The 6,000-nt window shown below is 45.4% G+C and overlaps 1 protein-coding gene across 1 annotated transcript in view; it reads left to right on the top strand.

Annotated features, from left to right (window-relative positions):
- Positions 1–5,407: 5,407 nt before the first annotated feature.
- The window catches only part of BMPR1A (bone morphogenetic protein receptor type 1A), a 42,727-nt gene continuing 42,134 nt past the window's right edge, over positions 5,408–6,000 (top strand). Inside the window, exon 1 of the mRNA XM_026851936.1 lies at positions 5,408–5,576. The gene's annotated coding sequence lies outside the window, so the exon portion shown is untranslated. The remainder of the gene's footprint in view (positions 5,577–6,000) is intronic.

The following is a 6,000-nucleotide window of genomic DNA, read 5'->3' as shown; positions in this document are numbered from 1 at the left end:
GAGTGTTACTTTATCTCTTGAATGTTAGAGCAGAGTCCACATCGTTTTCTGTAGGAAAAGTCATGTACCTGATAAGTCTGCTCGTGGTAAAGGCTGTTAACCATTTGGGGGGGGGGGCTGTCTGAGGTGTCTCCTGATTTCCTTAAAGATGCTGTCATGCTTCCAGATGTTCAGAGCTGTTGAGATGATGGCTGTGACTTCGTGGTTTGCAGAAGGCCGTGATCTCCTTGGAAAGGTTTTCTCATTCCCAACAGTGTGTCCCTGTCACCTATGTTCCTTGTCAGAAGTTACCAACCCCACAAGCTGTGTTTAATACGATTCTGCCTGGCTGTGTGGATTGGGTTTGTGTGGAAAGGTTTTGGTACTGGAGGGGCTAACAGGGGTGACTTCTGTGAGAAGCTGCTAGAAGCTTCCCCCGTGTCTGACAGAGCCAAGGCCAGCCGGCTCCAGGAGGGACCCATTGCTGGCCCAGGCTGAGCCCATCAACGACAGTGGTAGCACCTCTGGGAGAACTGTTGAAGAAGGGGAAGAAAAATGCACAGTGGCAACTTCAGCTGGAGAGAGAGGAGTGAGATTGTGAGAGAAACAACTCTGCAGATCAGTGAAGATGGAGGGGCAGGAGGTGCTCCAGGCGCTGCAGCAGATTCTCCCGCAGCCCGTGGGGAGGCAGCTGTGCCCTGCGCCCGGGGAGGCCTCGGGGGAGCAGATCTCCTGCAGCCTGGGGAGGAGCCCACGCCAGAGCAGGGGGATGCCCGAAGGAACCTGGGACCCCGTGGGCAGCCAACGCTGGAGCAGGCTCCTGCCAGGACCTGTGGCCCTGTGGAGAGAGGAGCCCAGGCTGGAGCAGGTTCACTGCAGGACTTGGGACCCCGCGGGGGACCCACGCTGGAGCAGTTTGTGAGAGGAGCTGAAGCTCATGGGAAGGGCTCACATCGAAGAAGTTCATGGAAGACTGTCTCCTGTGGGAGGGACCCCACGCTGGAGCAGAGGAAGAATGTGAGGAGTGCTCCCCCCGAGGAGGAAGGAGCAGCAGAGAGCGTGTGATGAACTGCCCGAAACCCCCATCCCCTGCCCCCTGTGCTGCTGGGGGGGAGGAGGGAGAGAAATCAGGAGTGAAGTTGAGCCCAGGAAGAACGGAGAGGTGGGGTGAAGGTGTTTTTAAGATGCAGTTTTATTTCTCATTATCCTACTCTGATTTGATTGGTAATGAATTAAACTAATTTCCCCACGTTGAGTGTGTTTTGCCTGTGATGGTAATTGGTGAGTGATCTCTCCCTGTCCTTAGATCAACCCGCCAGCCTTTTGGTATATTCTCTCACCTGTCCAGTTGAGGAGGTGAGTGATAGAATGGCTTTGGTGGATGCCTGGTGTCCAGCCAGGGTCAACCCACCACACTATTGTTCAGCTTAAAAATGAAAGAAACCAAACATTAATCCTACACGTGCACATAGAGGCATAAATCAATGTGAATAGACCATTAGTGCAGTTTTGGGATCTTATTTGTTCTATAGTATTTTGTTAGTGCCCAAGACCATGGGATTTTAAAGTTTTGGCAGAACATTCTTTCCTTTTCTTTTGTTCCTGAAGATGTTTCTCACCATTTGAATTACTCAGTGAAAAGACAAATTGAAGAAATAGTTGACCTTTTGCAGGAATCTTAGGGTGAGGGAGAAGGGGATCACCTATCAGAATATGGTCTAACATGTCCTGCAGCACAGGCAGAAGCCAGATTTGATTGGCTCTTTTGTCAGAAGAAATTGAAGTCTGGGCAACATTCCCAGGATCGGCATTATAAGAATGCGCGCCTCTGGGTCTGTGTGCCAAGTGATCAGATTCGATTGTTGCTTCCATCCACGCCTGTTAGCCAGGTGCTGCGTAGGTCCGAGTGAGGGTCTGAAACATGCTGGGAGAGCTGACTCTGAAATCTGCCTGGCGGCTAACCGGCGTGGAGCCTTGGTATTTTGGGGTAAAGTTTTGAAACACAGGAAGGCTCGTGAAGTTGATGGTATCACAACTAGCCTTGTGTTTTCAGGTGTGTCAAATGCAGCAGAGGACTGTTAATTGTAAGGCCAGTCTGTCTTCAGTATCCTGAGCAGAAGTTTGTGTTGTGGATGGAGGAGCTTTGGGTTGGGCACCTCCGAAGTTGAGGTAAAAGAGTTGAGCTTGAGGTGCCACTTGAAGAGCAGAAGTATGCATCGGAGAACTGTTTTGGTTACTTGGAGAGCTGTGGGATATGATGAATGAAAGAGCTGCACAGCAAATGCTTTAGTCCAGTTGGTTTTTGACAAAGCTTGGCAAGTCAGATTCTGACTTGACCTCTCTGCACTGAATGAACTGTCTGGCTTTGATGCCTCACCAGTGCTGCAGGCTGATGGGACTGCCTTTGAGGGTGGCCTACTATATAAACACTTTTGTTTTAACAGCGAGCTGTTGTCAGATTGCTTTTAGTCCCAAAGTATGGAGAGTCAGCTGATTTTTCAGCTTCTACTGGCTCATTGGATGAAGAACATTTAAGACAACTGAGAGGAATAATGCGGCTTCACTGGGAGCACAGAGCATGCTCTCACAGCACAGCACGCTCTGGAGTCCTTCAGATTGCTCCAGATGGTGTAGCTAGGTATGCCAAAATAAAATAAATATTCAGGATACCCTCTAAGAATTAGGACGCTTAACCTCTTTCTACTATAGGAAATTACTCTGCCAGGAGAAAGTAAAAGCCTGGTGGAATTTTCTGGCCCTGCTGCCGAGGCAGACGTTCATTATAGGTCTTAAGGAGGTTTATGTCTGGATTCTCATGGCCCCAGTAATGAATCCCTTGTGTCCCTAGATGCTGTGGGTGTAGGGTGCATTGTGATCTGTGCAGATTCATATCATTCTGGAAAATGCATCCTGTCTATCTGGTACTGCACAGTCCCACCTCACTCAGGAATTTGTGTTCTAATACTTCTAGATACGCCCTGGGGCAGCGATTTTTCTCAGGAACTTGATCATGTAGGACACACTGTCTTATATCTCAGTGTGAAACTCGGATAATGAAACAGAAACATGTAATGAGCAGGGAGAGCCTGGCTGCGAAGCAGTGTGTTGGTCCTTCAGATATTACCTGGTCAGGGCATCTTCTGTCTGTGTGAGCTTGCATGGTTGTAAGGCCTCAAAAGAAAAAGCTCAGGTTGTTCTAGGGCACAGATTCTGTCCTCCTGTGTAAAGGGACCAAATGATGGGATGTGAAAAGTCTCTGAGATCTCCTGAGCAGACAAGTTCTCTAAGGATGTGGAAGAGCCAGCCGTCTCTGTTCTGAAAAAAACCTCTCAGTGTGCTAGGCTTAGCCCATTGAGTTAACATCCAACTAATAATTTTCATGAAATAAATAAAAAAATTCCATCTCAGAAGAAATTTTTCCTAAAAGGATGAATACCTGACTTAAACAAAACCTCACAAATGATTACAATTTTTTTCCTGCCATAAGTAATCAGTAAAGACAACAGCATTTAGGATTTTCAAGAACGACCTGGAAGTGGTGGAAAGATCAGTAGTATCCTCCACTCATTTGAGAGTCTTCACCAAATTTATAGAAGGGCCAAACCACTGTAATACAGATAGGAAGAACAGGATGACACGAGGTGCTGGCATATTGTGTTATTCCTTGCATTCTTAATTCTGTGCAAGAATAACCCGGTGAGTGTTTGTTAAAACTCAAGGGAATGCAGGTATAAAATCAATTTTTTAAATTAGCTTCTACATAGGTATATTTTTACTTAAGTGATTTTGAAAAATTTTGGACTAGCTTGCCTCAAGGATTGGATAAATGTGCTTGACCCATATTTCAGGCTCTTATTTCCTATCTTGCTACCTGGAAAACTTGGTGTCCAGTAGCTGGGGAGTGATAATGCTTGTTCAGCCACTTCCTTTCCTTTGGTGTAACAGTCCCACTGAACCTGGAAGGGCTGTTAGTTCAGTGAGATGTTTTTACTCCTATGCCTTCGCTGTTCCACGGACAAAACCACCAAGCCCCAGATGCGCCAGGGGCAGTATGAGGTTTGCTTTGCCCAGCATGCTGTGGGGTTTTTCTCACATGTAAATTTGTTGAAAAGGTTTTTCTTGAGAAATTCACATCCTTGCCTGTGAATTCTGAAGTAGGGTTTGGAGATTTGGTATGGCTGCTTTCCCTTTAAAATCCCACTCAAATCTCACAGCTGTAATAGACTTCTAAAAGCAGTATACTCCCTATTTTTCAAGCTCTTTCTAGCTTACAGCAACTCTGGCTAAATTTTCTGGTGGCAGTCATGAGACTGTTAACTGAAGCATCTCCTAGGCTGCTGCCTGGGCCTGCAGAGTATTTTCTTTGTGCATAAATTTCTAACAGAAAGCCTTTTGTTTAGGACTATAGTCTACCTGAAAATGAGTAATTCTGCTTCTTAAACCTCTCTGTGGTGAACAGAGCCATCAGCTGGCCCGAACTCTCGGCGTACAGAGACACGGTGCTGTCACCACCTGCTTTTCTCCTCCTCCCCTTTACTCCCACCCCAAATCTCAGATGATGAAGGTTGTTGCCCCTGGGGTTTTTTTTCTGATTTAACTGTTCGTTATCACTCTAGCCGATGTCTGTGACATGATCTGAATTTGCAGTAACTTTAAAAGAAATTCTGTTTCATAAATTAGGGTAAAGGTATGATCAGCTGAACAGCTGACCCTGCAGAAATGAAGCTCTGGTGGCTGGAGGAAGTAAAAGAGCAGGAAAGAAGTAACTGGAAGCTGTAGTGAATGGAGAAGTATTTAACCCATAGTTTGTACCAATGAGTCCTTGTATGATCATGTACTTAATTGCAATTGAATTACTTTACCTGTTATGTTACTTTAATTAAAGTTACTTTCCAAACTTGTGTTCCTTAAATACATATAATTTTGCATTTAAAATGCACAACTGAGTTAGAGATGTCTGCTAGAACAAAGATTTGCCATTTGCACTCTTCTGTTTCTAAAAACTGTGGTGAGTCAACTTTCATTTAAAGGTAGAGAGAGCCCTGCTGAGCATCCTGTCTTCCTGCAATTGCAGATTTCTCACATGGCAACCTTTCCTGCCTGTTTCTGGGCTAGAAGCTGCAGTGCTTATTCAGCTATGGATTTGTCAGGGTACTGGATGTTTATAGCCACGTCGGGAATGCCCTTCATCTAGCTCTGGTGTATTCTACTGTAAAATTTCTAATTCACACTGAAGAACTGAAGGTTACTTTTTTTTTTTTTTTCACTTCTCAAAATAAAGGGCAGTTTTCAAATTTTGGCATATTTCTTGAACTGTTACAAGTAGCAAGATGGTTTCAGGAGGAGGAGATAATTTAAGATAAAGTAATTGAGGTGAAAAAGGATGAGGCAGTTGGGGCAAAAGAGAATTAATTGGAGGAACAGAGCGCAGGGAGAGTCCAGTGCCAGGAAAGTTTTTTGCTTCAAAAGAGGAGATGAGTTGGATGCGGCCCTGGAGCTGGAGGAACTGGAGCTACTGAGAAGGGAAGCAGGATCTAGAGATAAGTGGGAAGACAAGAAAAAGGAATCCACAACTTGAATACGTTTTCCCCCTCGGGGTGAGTCACTCTGACTTGAGCTTTGGCACTGCAAGTCCCTCCTGTCTGTCCGTCCGGGTCCTGGTGTTGGTTCCTGCCCTGGGCTAGCAGGGTTGCCCTTTCCCCCCACGGACAGAGTGAAGCTTAAATCAGCTCAGCCTAGATGTTCTGACTGTTCCCTGGCAGAAAACTTACAGTTCTCTGGGTTCACTAGGTGTATTAATCTAATTCAGATTTTTCTTTTTGTAGACTGATATGTCTGAGTTAATAGTATGTGAAGATCCCAAATGTAATCTTAACACTTAGAAAACTTCCCACATAAATCTGGATTTAATATGTAACTAGTGACAAGCACTGTGAGGCTCTCTGCTGTTGAATTTGTTTGCTTCTTGTAGTCATTGTAGTAGACCAAATTCTAATAAAGGGAAGGTGAAGTTGTGCAAAT

The sequence above is a fragment of the Athene cunicularia genome, assembly GCF_003259725.1.
Source record: "Athene cunicularia isolate RWA chromosome 6 unlocalized genomic scaffold, athCun1 chr6_part2, whole genome shotgun sequence".
Taxonomy (NCBI): Eukaryota; Metazoa; Chordata; class Aves; order Strigiformes; family Strigidae; genus Athene; species Athene cunicularia.
This window is presented reverse-complemented; position numbering and strand designations above follow the sequence as displayed.